A 13633-nucleotide genomic window follows, 5' to 3' on the forward strand; every position below is an offset into this window, starting at 1 on the left:
AAAATGCTTGACACAACTATGTGGCAAAAATACAACAACAAGATGTGTATTTTTGCAGACAAAAGTGCATGCAAATGTAACATTTATGATAGATATTAAAACCAATTCATGTATTGCATGCTTCATGTTGGAGATGGATAAACAACTCCCTTGTAGGTTTTACCAAGTTAAAGTGTCATGTTTGATTGGGCATGCCATTTCCTACAGCACCCTTGGTAGTCCTTTGACAGGCTTTTCTCTTGTTAAATGAGCGGCTATCAGCTGTCAACTTCCCAGTCGCTCCAGTAGTTCTCCTTGCTCACCAGATCCCTTCAAGATAGAGAGTAACACATCTTTATTACTATATTATCATCTCTATAACATCACACACCTCTGCCCTGCTACAACTCACCTATTGCTGAAACCTTCACCCATGCCTTTGTTACTTCTGTCTTGACTACTTCAACGTAATCCCAACTGGCTTTCCACGTCCTACTCCCCATGAACCTGGGCTCATTCATAACTCTGCTGCCCGCGTCCTAACTTGATCCAAGTCCCATTTACCTTTATGCCCGCTGACCCACTTTACTTCCAAGTTAAACAATCCCTTGATTTTAAAACTCTCATCATTGTTTTCAAATCTGTGAGTTGTCTCCCTATGTCTATAACCAAATCCAGCTCTATAATCCCCTCATATATCTGTATTTCCTCAACTCTAGCCTCTTGCTCATTAATATTAATCATTCCATCATTGGTGGCCATGATTTCAGCTGCTAAATCCATAAGCTCTGCATTTCCTTCACTTAATCTCTCTGCTTCTCTACTTCTCTTTTCTCTAAGGTGCTCCTTAAACCTTTCACTTTAACTGAGCTTTTGATCTCACAGTATCACGCCCGCCGCCCTGGACATTCCCTTTTCTCTCTTCTACCTTCTGGGAGAGGATACAGGAGCTTGAAAGCCCGGATGTCCAGACTCAAGGACAGCTTCTTCCCCACTGCTGTCAGACTTCTGAACCAATCACCTCTCTCACACCCCCTTCCTGGTGGTGCTGCCACATTCTTGAACCCTTAAGTCTACCTCTTCCATTATTGTCACTTTAGCATTTCTTTTTGCACTACTTTAGTTTGCACTATGATACTTTGCACCATTCTGTTGTTTTGCACTCACCACTGTATTTATTGCTGTAGTTATTATTACCATGTATACAGTTTATTCTGTGAGCTTCACGCAAGCAAGGAATTTCATTGTATCCTGGTGTATGTGACAATAAACTCATCTGAATCCGGTCATCTGTCATTACGTATCCTTGTAACTCAGTGCCTAGTTTTGTCTGATAACAGTCCTGTGAAACAACTTTGAATGTTTTTTTCTATAATTAAAAGCCCTATCTTTTTCTTGTGTCATCTGTCAGGCTTGTAAATGACTTGTCTCCACTTCAGTTCTCTGGGTTCTGAGGTGGCTGATGAGACCAATACCAGATCAGCAGGAACTGCCGTAGATAAGACAAGAAGCATCTGATCGGGTTGGTGAAGAGATCCATGTCTTCTACTGTTAACGCTGGGCTTCTATGTGCTTCTGGTGCTTGGCCCTGAGGTCCTCAATACCACCACAAATGCTCCTTCTCCACTTCGAGCAGTCATAGGTCAGAGATTCCCAGTAGTCAATGGTGATGGTGCATTTTTCCAAGGAGATATTGAGCACATCCTTGAACCTTTTCCACTGTCTAGTAAACCCTTCCCCAAGACAGAGCAAAGGCGCTATACGTGGAATAAATATATTGAAAGTAGTCCATAGGTCATACAGTATCTGGGAGAAAGAAATAGAGTGAATGGTTCAGATCAATGACTGGGTTATGGTTTTGATACAAAACTTGTTTTGCTGGCCACATCTTAAATATTTAAAATGAGTTTCCCTCCATCTTCAAACCTAGCTCTGATGAAACTTATTATTTTGGCCCAAGCTCTCTCTTCTGGTCTCTCTGGGAGTCTCTCTGTTGCTTCTTTCCTACGTTCATTGTGGTGACTGCCCCAACTCAGCACTGTCACGTTCATTTCACACATTGCGCTCACAGTGCTGGCCTCAGTGCCTGTCTGCACCGGCCACCCACCCCTGCCTCCTGCCTCCTGCCTCCTGCCTCCTGCCTCCTGCCTCTCACTCTCCCACATCACATGCTGGCACCAATCTGTTCCCTTGATCTGCCACTATCGTTCTTCACTGAAGAGGGAAAAACTAGGAACTGAAGATACTGAAGGGAGCATCACAAATATATTCTTGATATTTTATTTCTATTCACTGTCCTTTTAAAAATTCAGTCATAATTTTTAAGACTTTTAAATACAGAAATGTATAATACAATGTTTATTTTCTTCCACTTAATGGTAAAAGGTAAACCATTCTTTCTTCATTCCAAACTACTCTGTAAATAAATCTGTTGCTCTGTGAGCCACACACACTCAATGCTCAATGTCTCCAATGTTCCTCAATAAATATTAAATTCTATTTCTTTCATAAGCTAGCTCACTGGAGGTATGGAAGCAGAGTTGTTATGTTACCAGACGAATAAGCTGAAGACAGGAGTTTAAATCCCACTATGGTAGCTGGCTGAATTTAATTTCAAGTAATTAAAAAACTGGTTACAGTTATCAGGAAACTACCAAAGTCCAGTTTATTAGTGCATTCTGGGGATCTGTTCCCTTACCCCAGTTTGAACTGATTTGTGACTCCAGACATACAGCCCTCTGAAACGGCCCAGCAAGCCACTCGGTCTGTGGTGTGTTGCAAGGTGGTGCTGATCCCGCTGGAGCAGAACTGGTGAGGACTGCAGCAAATAATCCTTCAAAAGAATTCTGTCTCGTTTATCTACAGCTAGCAAATGTGCTTACATCACTTGTAAAAATTATATTATTACTTTGCATACACTTGATTCATTTACATGTCTTTACATAAATATACCAATCAGGTCAAGGGCAGTTAGGGATGGGAAATAAATGCTGGTCTTGCCCGTGACACCCACGTTACTTGAAAGAAGAGAAAAATAAATCTTCCAAGGTCAACTCCACTTACATTATCATTTTCCTAATGAAACATTATTTCTTCTGCTTCCCCGTCAGCAGTGTGACAGGAGGGCATGGTAAAAGTCTGCAGGGAATGCACTGTTTACTGCATAATGTACAACGGTGTCAATACAACAAGTTACATTGACAAATGGAATAGAACAAGCCACCAGCACACACTGGATGCTGGTAATAGGTCACAACTTGTCTCTCTTTGAAAGGTGATGGTCCTGGAAATCAATTAATTAGAGTCAGAGAGAGATATACAGCACAGAAACAGGCCCTTTGGCCCACTGAGGTTGTCTATGCCAATCACCGAGCACCCATTTACACGAATCCTACATTAATCTCATTTTATGTTTTAATTCTCCCCACATTCCCATCAACTGCCTCCAGGTTCTGCCACTCACCTACACACTAGGCACAATTTACAGTGTTCAACTAAACCAATTCGCTTAACCAATTAAACCAGTTCCTTAGTTCCTGTTGTCTTCTGCTTGGTCTTTGCTATCTTGTAAGATAAGATAAGATTTCTTTATTAGTCACATGTACATCGAAGCACACAGTGAAATGCATCTTTTGCGTAGAGTGTTCTGGGGGCAGCCTGCAGGTGTTGCCACGCTTCCGGCACCAACGTAGCATGCCCACAACTTCCTAACCTGTACGCCTTTTTGGAATGTGAGAGAAAACCAGAGCACCCGGAGAAAACCCACTCAGACACGGGGAGAACAGACAAACTCCTTACAGACAGTGGCCGGAATTGTTCCCGGGTTGCTGGCTCTGTAAAGCGTTACACTAAGCGCTAATACTGTCAAATTGATCACAGGTCTCCGGATAAGAGTGAGAAGTACTTTGCAGAGTTGTTTGGCTGAGTGTCCCTTTGTCGTGTCCTGCCACTCTGCGGGCATTTAGGAACCAACCGTATTGCTGTGAGTCAGGAGTCACAAATAAGCTGGGACAGGTTAGGAAGGCAGATTTCCTTTCCGAAAGGGAAATGGCAAACTAAATGTACATTTGTGACCAAATGTACTTTCTCCTTGGAGCAGAGAAGGCTGACAGAGGTGTACAAACTTATGAAGGACATAGATAGGTTGGACAGTCATGAACCTTTCCCTACAGCATATATATCTATAACCAGAGGGCATATGTTTAAGAGAAAGAGTAACAGGTTTAGATGGGGTATAAGGAAGAACCTTTCCACCCAGAGGGTGTGTTGGAATTTGGAACAACTGCTTAGGAAGGTGAGACTATCATAACATTTAAGTATCTACACAAGCTCTTGAATTGCCACAGTAGAGAAGGTAAATTGGATTAGTGGAGAAGTCTCCTTGATGGTCAGCATGGATGGGATGGGCCAAAGGGCCTGTTTCTCTGCTATGTGACTCTATGACTCCATGGTCTCATGGTAGTTTCATCATCACCTTCACTGCTGTTAGCTTTTTCATTTTTAATCCCAGAGTTCTTTTAATTAATTGCATTTAAATTTCCCAATTAACATAGGGGCACCTGCACTCTTGTCTCCAAATCTTTAGTGCTGGAGGAAATCTGCAGGCCAGGCAGAATCTGAGCAGAAAAGCAGGTGGTCAACATTTCGGGTCAAAACCCTTTTTCAGGACTGTAGACAGGAAAAGGGGAAGCCCAATATATAGGAGGGAAAAGCAGACCAGTGATAGGTGGACAAAAGAGGGGAGGTGGGGTAGCTACAAGGTGGTGATAGGTAGATGCAGGTAAGAGATAGTGATAGGCGGGTGCGGGGGAGGAGGGGAGAGCAGATCCACCGGGGGATGGGTCAAAGGTAAGGAGGAGAAAAGGGGGGTAGAAAAAAGAGAGAGAGGCTGGGAAAGGGAAGAAAAGATGAGGCATGGTTGGGGGGGTAGTGTGGGGGGGGGGGTGGTTTGGGGGGGTTGTGGGGATTGCTTAAAGTGGAGAGTTCAATGTTCATGCCGCTAGGCTGCAAGGTTCCAAGATGGAAAATGAGGTGCTGTTCCTCCAGTTTGCGCTTGGAATTCTCCTGGCAGTGGAGGAGGCCGAGGACTGACATTCCAGTGATAGTGTGGGAGGGGGAGTTGAAGTGACTGGCAACAGGGAAATGCAGATGGCGGTTACAGATGGACCACAGGTGTTCTGTGAAATGGTCACCTAGTCTGCGTTTGGTCTGGCCAACGTAGAGGAGGCCACATTTGGAGCACCGAATGCAGTAGACGAGGCTTTCCATTCCAGGTCATCCGAGATATCCAACTTCTTTACTAACCGTGGCTTGTCCTCTATTGTGGTCAAGAGAACTCGCACCCGTATCTCTGCCATTTCCCACACCTCTGCTCTCACGCCCACCCCTCCCAAGTCCAACAGGGATAGGGTCCCCCTTGTCCTCACATTTCATCCCACCAGCCAACATATCCAAAACATCATTCTCCACCACTTCCGCCATTTCCAACGGGACCCCGCCACCAAGCATACCGTCCCCTCCCGACCCCTTTCTGCCTTTCGCAGGGACAGCTCGCTCTGCAACTCCCTAGTTCACTCCTCCCTCCCCACCCATCCCACTCCCACCCTGGCAACTTTCCACTGCCCCCGCCATAGGTGCAACACCTGCCCCTACACCACCTCCATCACCTCCATCCAGGGACCCAAACAGTCCTTTCAGGTGAGACAGAGATTTACCTGCACCTCCCTTAATATCATCTCCTGCATTCAGTGCTCCAAGTGTGGCCTCCTCTACATTAGCAACACCAAATGCAGACTAAGTGACCATTTTGCAGAACGCTTGTGTTCTGTCCTGATCGCGAACTGCATCTCCCCATTGCCAGTCACTCCAACTCCCCCTTCCACACTGTCACAGACATGGTAGTCCTCAGCCTCCTCCACTGCCAGGAGAAGTCCAAGCACAAACTGGAGGAAGAGCACTTCATTTTCCATCTTGGAACCTTGCAGTCTAACGGCATGAACATTGAACTCTCCCACTTTAAATAACCCCCACACCTCCCCCCCAACCATGCCTCTTCCTTTCTTCCCTTTCATAGCCTCTTCTTCTACCCCCTTTTTCTCTCCTTCCCTTTAACCCATCCCCTGGTGGATCTGCTCTCCCCTCCTCCCCAACACCTGCCTATCACAGTCTCTTACCTGCATCTACCTATCACCACCTTGTGCCCACCCCACCTCCCTTCTTTTGTCCACCTATCACTGCTCTGCTTTTTCCTCTTACATATTGGGCTTCCCCTTTTTCTATCTTAAGTCCTGAAGAAGGGTCCTGACCCGAAACGTTGACCGCCTGCTTTTCTCCACGGATGCTGCCTGGCCTGCTGAGTTCCTCCGGCATCATCGTGTTTTTCATCTAGATTCCAGCATCTGCAGTCCTTTATTTCTCCAAACCTTTAGTAAGTTCCTCAGGATTTCTGGTTCATTAACATTTCCTACCTTACCTCCTTGAGCTCTCCAGTCCTCTTGATACCACCCTTACATTCAAGTATAAATCTTAACTGGAAAATAGACTTCAGTAAACATTAAGGCTGGACTAACTGTGTGTGACTGTATGCTGTTTTATTGGCTTCTCTGTGTAATTGTAGAATGCGCAATGCAAATTGTGAAATCCCTTTGTAAACTATTCACATTATGTTCTCATGTTGAACCTTATCAAAGTGATGCACAGGACTGTTCATTTTAATCTCGTTTACAAAGCTCTAATGTTTCTTGCAGCTCATGAGGCGGCACGGTAGCGTAACGGTTAGCGCGACGCTATTACAGTGCCAACGATCGGGGTTAGATTCCAGTCGCTGTCTGTAAGGAGTTTGTACATTCTCCCGTGTCTGCATGGGTTTCAGCCGGGTGCTCCGGTTTCCTCCCACATTCCAAAGACGTACGGGTAGGTTAATTTGGGGTTTAAAATGGGCGGCGTGGACTCGTTGGGCCGGAAGGGCCTGTTACCACGCTATAAATAAAATTTAATTTAATTTAAAATATTAAAGGTTGCCTTTAGCACCCCACTCACCTTCAGAGACCCTTCCCCCCCCCCCCTTCCTCTCAAAGGACTATCATGGGGCCTGTAATTCCCCGGATGTGATCTCCACCATTCTAATTTCCCCTCTGTGGAAAATTCATCAAAATGAGGCCCTTTTATAAAGTTTCCACAATCCTGAATTCTCTGGGTTTTCCACTAACTTCAGGAGCCGCTTTCAACGTGGACCTCCGACCTCTTTTGAACTGGGTCTCCGCTAGGCAGCCAGAACAGGTTTGCTCTGCTCTGAGACGAGGCTGGGCAAGAATCAGGCTGAACAGTGCCTGGTACTTGGAGCTCAATCCGGCAGTTCACTTGGTTAAGGGGAGGTCAGATATTGGTCTGAGTCTGACCTAGATCTGTCAAAACACACAAGGAATCTCACTCCAGGTATGAGTGAACAAGCATCCAGATGAACTGGTATTTCAAATCCAGTGCTAATTGCCACTAATTACAGAGTCTGTGCTTTATGAAGAGAATGAAGAATAGAAGATGTAGGTCAACACCTTCAATTGACTGGCCTGTCCTCAATTTCTCACAGCAGTGTGCAGAGAAATACATTAGTGCAATCTGCTCACATTGTCAGACAGGAGCATGAATTCACTAACCTCCCAAAAACAGGCATGCATATTTGACGTGTGATTAACCTGCATCCATTAGCTGAACACAAGCCCTCCCCAAACCTTGCACCATCCGCTCGTTGTGATGGACAAGATCATCCGACCCGCAGACCCACAGTTATAGGAGTGTGCTGGGACTTGGCTTCATTTCCAATTGGAAGGCAGCCAGATGCCGGAGAAGCCTCCCAATGGTCCAGTCAGCTACGTTCTGACTGGGTGCCGCTCACAAAGCTGACCCCTCGCTGTGCCCCTGGGAGGGGGAGTATCCCAGCCCTCACGTCAGTAAACATCCCCCACTATTCCACAATGCAGCTCCTCCATGACTTTACAATGCAACTGAGCATCAGAATGGTGAGCAGCCTCTGCCTGGTGGGACCTCTGGAAGGAGCGGGGTCTCAGCTCGGTTTGGGGTGGGGGGTGGGGGGACAATTTTTATTTTAATTTTGTAAAATACATCTTAAGGATATTTCACACTTGTTATATGGAAATACCAGGTGATGTACTTCAGCTGTGGCCCCTTTTGGGGTGGAAGTGCAAGCATGAGGCCACATCCCACCCCAAGGAAGGATTCAGCCAAGAAGTGTCTCCAAGGGTTTCCCCTGTGAAAAGAAGGAAGTGGTGGCATCAACATGCATGAGGGATGTCACATGAACTCCTCTGTTCATCAGAGAATTCCCATTGCCAACAACTTAAGTAGCATGTAGACATTAGATTAATATCTGCCCTCATATTAACTACATACAGCACTTCTGCCCACACTGACTGCATCCAACGTAGGGAAAGCCAACTCCAGTGGAGCCCGCCTCCTGATAAAATGCGTAGAACATGCTCATGTCATAACTGACTTCCTAATTCATCCGAGGCAAAAGTAGGAGACCTTGCAGGAGCACTCTTTTTCCATACATTGGCAACCCTTACATTACCAGGTACATGAGAACATAGAAAATTTGCCGATGACACCACTGTTGTTGGTAGAATCTCAGATGGTGATGAGGAGGCTTACAGGAGCGAGATAGATCTGCTGGTTGAGTGGTGCCGCAACACCAGCTTTGCACTCAATGTCAAGGAACTAATTGTGAACTTCAGGAAGGGGAAGTCGGGAGAACACACACCAGTCCCCATTGAGGGGTCAGAGGGGGAAAGGGTGAGCAGCTTCAAATTCCTGAGCATCAACATCTCGGAGGATCTATCCTGGGCCCAACACATTGATGCAATTGCGAAGAAGGCACGCCAGCAGCTCTACTTTGTTAGGAGTTTGAGGAGGTTTGGTCTGTCACCAAAGACTGTTGCAAATTTCTATAGCTGTACGGTGGAGAACATTCTGACTGGTTGCATCACCGCCTGGTGTGGAGACGTCAATGTGCAGGATCGCAAGAGGCTGCAGAGGGTTGCGGACTCAGCCAGCTCCATCACGGGCACCACCCTCCCCACCATCGAGGACATCTTCAAGAGGCGGTGCCTCAAGAAGGCGGCATCCATCCTCACCATCCGGGACATGCCCTCTTCTCGTTACTACCATCGGGGAGGAGGTACAGGAACCTGAAGAGCCACACTCAATGATTCAGGAACAGCTTCTTCCCTTCCACCATCAAATTTCTGAATGGTCCATGAACACTATCTCGTTATTCTTTATTCTGCACTATTTATTTATTTTGTTATAACTTATAAGTAATTTTATTAACTTATAGTAATTTTATCAGAGTGCAAAATAGTGCAAAAGAGAAGTTTTACTATAAAAATTTATAGTAATTTTATGTCTTTGCACTGTACTGCCGCTGCAAAGTAACAAATTTCACAACGTATAAGTCAGTGATAATAAATCTGATTCTGTACAGTACAGCACACGAACAGGCCCTTGGGCCCACAATATGATGTCAATGTAACCTGCACATCTGCACATCCGCCCGCACAAGGTCTATATCCCTCAATTCCCTGCCTGTTCATGTGCCTGTCCAAATGCCTCTTCCTGCTTCCACCACTTTCCCTGGAAACATGTTCCAGACCCCGAGCACTCTGTGTGTAAAAAAAATAAAAAATTGCCACATAAATCGCCTTTGTCTGAGAGGAATGTGAGCCACCAATCATAAGAATGTAGGAACTTGGCCATCTGACCCTCAATCCTGCTCTGTTATCATCGTCCTTCAGCCAATCTCCACTCTTCTGCATGATTCCCCCCATATCTAAACATCTATTGATATCTGCCTTGAATGAACTCAGTGACAGCCTTCTGGGGTAGAGAATGCCAATGATTCACCACCTTCTGTACAAAGAAATTTCTCCTCAACTTAGTCTTGGAAATCCCAACCCTTATTCTGAGTGTGACCCTTGGTTGTGGATGATTCTGCCGGGGAAAAGTCCTCCCTGCATCCAGCTTGTGGAGCCTGCAAGAGTGTTATAAATTCAATTAGTTAATCTCTTATTCTTCTAAGCTCTAGAGAATACAAGGCTGGTCTATTCAGTATCTCCTCATACAACAAGCCCACCAGGAACAAGTCCAGTGAATCCTCATTGTACTCCTTCTCTGGCAATTATATCCTTTTTTAGGTAAGGAGACCAACACTGTACCCTAGGTGCAGTCTTGTCAAGTACTGGTATAACTGCAGGAGACAGAAATGTGCATCCATGTGCTTGAGTTCAACAAGCCATAATGTAAAATGGAAGGTGCACACATCTTCTCAGAGTGTGGATCTTGCCGGCAAGACCAGCAGTAGGTGAGTCACTGTAGGACATCCAGCCTGACCTGTTCTTGTAGCTACAATATTTATGTGACTGGTCCAGTTGAGATTCTGGTCAAAGGTGACCCCCAGGATATTGATGGTGAGTGATTCAGCAATAATAATGCCATTGAAGGTTTACAGAATACAGAATCAGGTTTATTATCACCAACATATGTCATGAAATCTGTTGTTTTGTGGCAGCAGTACAGTGCAAGACATAAAAATGACTATAAGTTACAAAAACAAAAGATAATTCGTGCAAAAGAGAAGATTCATAGTAGGTGGTTGGAATCTCTCTAATTGGAGATAGTCATTGCCTGCCAATTTTGTGGTGGGAATATACCTGAATGTTGTCTAAGTCTTGCTGCATACAAATGTGGCTGCTTCATTTCCTGAGGAGTGGAATTAAACATTGTATGGCCATCAGTGAACAGCCCCACTTCTGGCCTAATGAGGGTAGAAAGCTCACCGATGAAGCAGCCAAAGATGGTTGGATCTGGGTCACTACCCTGAGGAATTTCTGCAGTGATGTCCTGGACTGAAGTGATTGACCTCCAAAAACATCAACCCTCTTCCTTCGTGCAAGTTATAACTTCAGTTGTTGGAATGTATTTCTTTTGATGCCCACTGACTTCAGTTTTACTAGGGCACCTTGACACCAAGGTCAAATATTGCCTTGGTGTCAAGGGCAATCACTTCCACCTCACCTCTGGAATTCAGCTCTCTGCTCCATATTTGGGCCAAAGCTCTGAAGAAATCTGGAGCCAAAACCCGAAACCGACACCGGTAAATAGTTTATTGAGGTGTAGGTGCCACTTGACAGCACTGTCAATGGCAGCTTCCATTACTCTGTTAATGATCAGGATAGATTGATTGGGTACTAACTGGCTGGATTGGATTTGCACTGCTTTTTGCAAACAGGACAAACAATCTATCTGTAGTTGTCCCCTAAACACAGTGGCATTTCAAAAGACAAATAAAAGTCAATTATATTGGTAGGTATAGAGCCGCATGTAGGAACAAATTGTTTTTAGAACAGGCAGATTTCTTTGAAGGTTTTTACACTAAACTAGTAATTTCATAATCTCCATTAACTTAAATGCTTATTCAAGTTCCCCATCTTTCATGGTGGGGTCTTGAACTCCGATCTCAGAAATATTAGTCCTGTAACTTAACCGTAATCACAGTACACCTGAGCCCAAATTAGAGTGAGGGACCTAAAAACAGAAGATGCTGGAAATACTCAACTGGTCAGGCAGCACCTAGAGAGACAGAGAGAGACAGAGTTAATCCCCCTGATCCACTGAATGTTTCTGGTGTTCTGTTTTCATTTCCAAGACCTATAGCTTTTTGATTATCTTAAGCAATGTGTGACATAACATCTGCACCAACATCTTCCACTGGCAGTTATATTAAGACAATCCATAAACATGTTATCTGAAAATGTACTTACAAATTTGTCAGAACTAATGCTTGGAGGTTAATATCAATGGTTCTGGTCGGAGGAACCTTAATCTTATCAAAAGCGGCAAAGCAGAGTAATATTCCATTCCACTGAGCTGTCACCCTTCACTTTAATGAGAATGAATGCATCAAAAAAACTAATTTTGAGAGGAGCCACATCAAACCCTTTGTTTATTGAGAGCTATATTGGAGGAAAGGGCTTTTCAGTTTCGAATTACCTCCACAAATCAAAGACTACTTGTTATTTCTCCATAAATTAAGGAACTTTAGGGAAATTGGATCCAAGAGTTGACAGCAGAACTTCATAACTTAGATAGTCTCTTCCATTTAAAGCCCTTGATAAATGTATATTGTACCATTTATGCTATTTTCTCTAAAGATTTGTATGCAGCACCAAGGAAATTTGAAGAATTTTAATGCAGCTTAAGATGATCCATTGATCAGAAACCCTTTCTGAAGAATATTCCTCTATCGGGGAGAAAATCAGAGACTGTCAATAAGCATTGTTAATTGTAGTGTGAGTTTAAAGGAACCAGTTCAATCTCCTTGTCATATCACTAAAGATAAAAAGGGAACCTTCTATTCACTGAATAAATACAAAAGGTTTCTTCTGTGTGACCCCGGAGTAAAAATCACATGTGGTTTAAACCCTCAGCCGTGTCTTCGTGACTTCTAGACCTGACCATTCCTGCCCAACCTCCCATCATCCCACCTACAGAAATTTTAGCATCATTTTAAGGAGGATTTTTCCATATTACTCAACCTTAACCAACAACAACAGCCGGCTAACAGCTCAAGAAAGCTGCCGTCAACTGCATCCTTGGACATGTGGAGAGCGTAGCAGAAGGTTGGCGTAGCTTAACGCTGGCCTAGATTCAACCCCAAAATTAAGAGTGATGTAAATATCAAAGTTGAAGAGTTATTGACCTGAAATGTTGACTCTGTTCCTTCCTCCACAGATGCTGTCTGACCTGCTGAGTAATTCCAACACTCTCTGCTCTTGTTTATAAAATAAAAACATATTTTGCCCATTAATGGTTTTGGTCCTTTTGAAGAAGCATGTGAATAGCACAGATTTAAGGTTGTTAGTGAGGTGCTGGGACCTTCCCCCAACATACAGCCTGAATCTGTATTTGGTACACTTTCAGCAGTTAGCACTTGTTTCAGGAAACTCTTTGACGTTGAGTCAGTCTCCCGTCCTTGAAGCCGCATTTGATACGTGGCTGAGTTTTCATCCAGGTATCCATTTCCAAGTCCATGACATCAACAGGCTTTCCTTCTGCCTCTACTCACCTCCTGCTGAAACCCTCACCCATGCCTTTGTTACCTCTGGAGGTGACTCTGTCACTGCTCTCCTGGCTGCCAGTGGTGAAGCAATTAAAGTCAGGAGTATGAGAGGAAGACATCGAGAAGCCATCTCAGTTGGTTTCAGAACAGATGCAGGTATAGGTTCATGGTAAGTGGGCATGTGGACTTGAAGGAATAAGGAACACAAGACACTCAAATGAGTAATTCACTCAGTGCAAGAACCCAGCCAACATTAGCCCCTGTACCAACGCCATCAATTTACATGTGTAAAAAGCAGCTGCTGAGACAAAGCAAGAGCTGAACAAGTGGCCGTCCATATACCTCAGCGATGATGTGCAAAGACTTATTATTCTAGTTCTGACAGGGCTCTGTTTAATTGGCTTCTCCCCTGCAGTTAGTGCTGTAAAGTTAACCCAATTAATGAAAGAAAATACAAGCACTTCTGTTTTTATTCATTTGTTCTTAAGATATAGGCATCTCTGAGGAAAGTCACCATTTACT

Source organism: Pristis pectinata, chromosome 22, assembly GCF_009764475.1.
Source record: "Pristis pectinata isolate sPriPec2 chromosome 22, sPriPec2.1.pri, whole genome shotgun sequence".
Classification (NCBI taxonomy): domain Eukaryota; kingdom Metazoa; phylum Chordata; class Chondrichthyes; order Rhinopristiformes; family Pristidae; genus Pristis; species Pristis pectinata.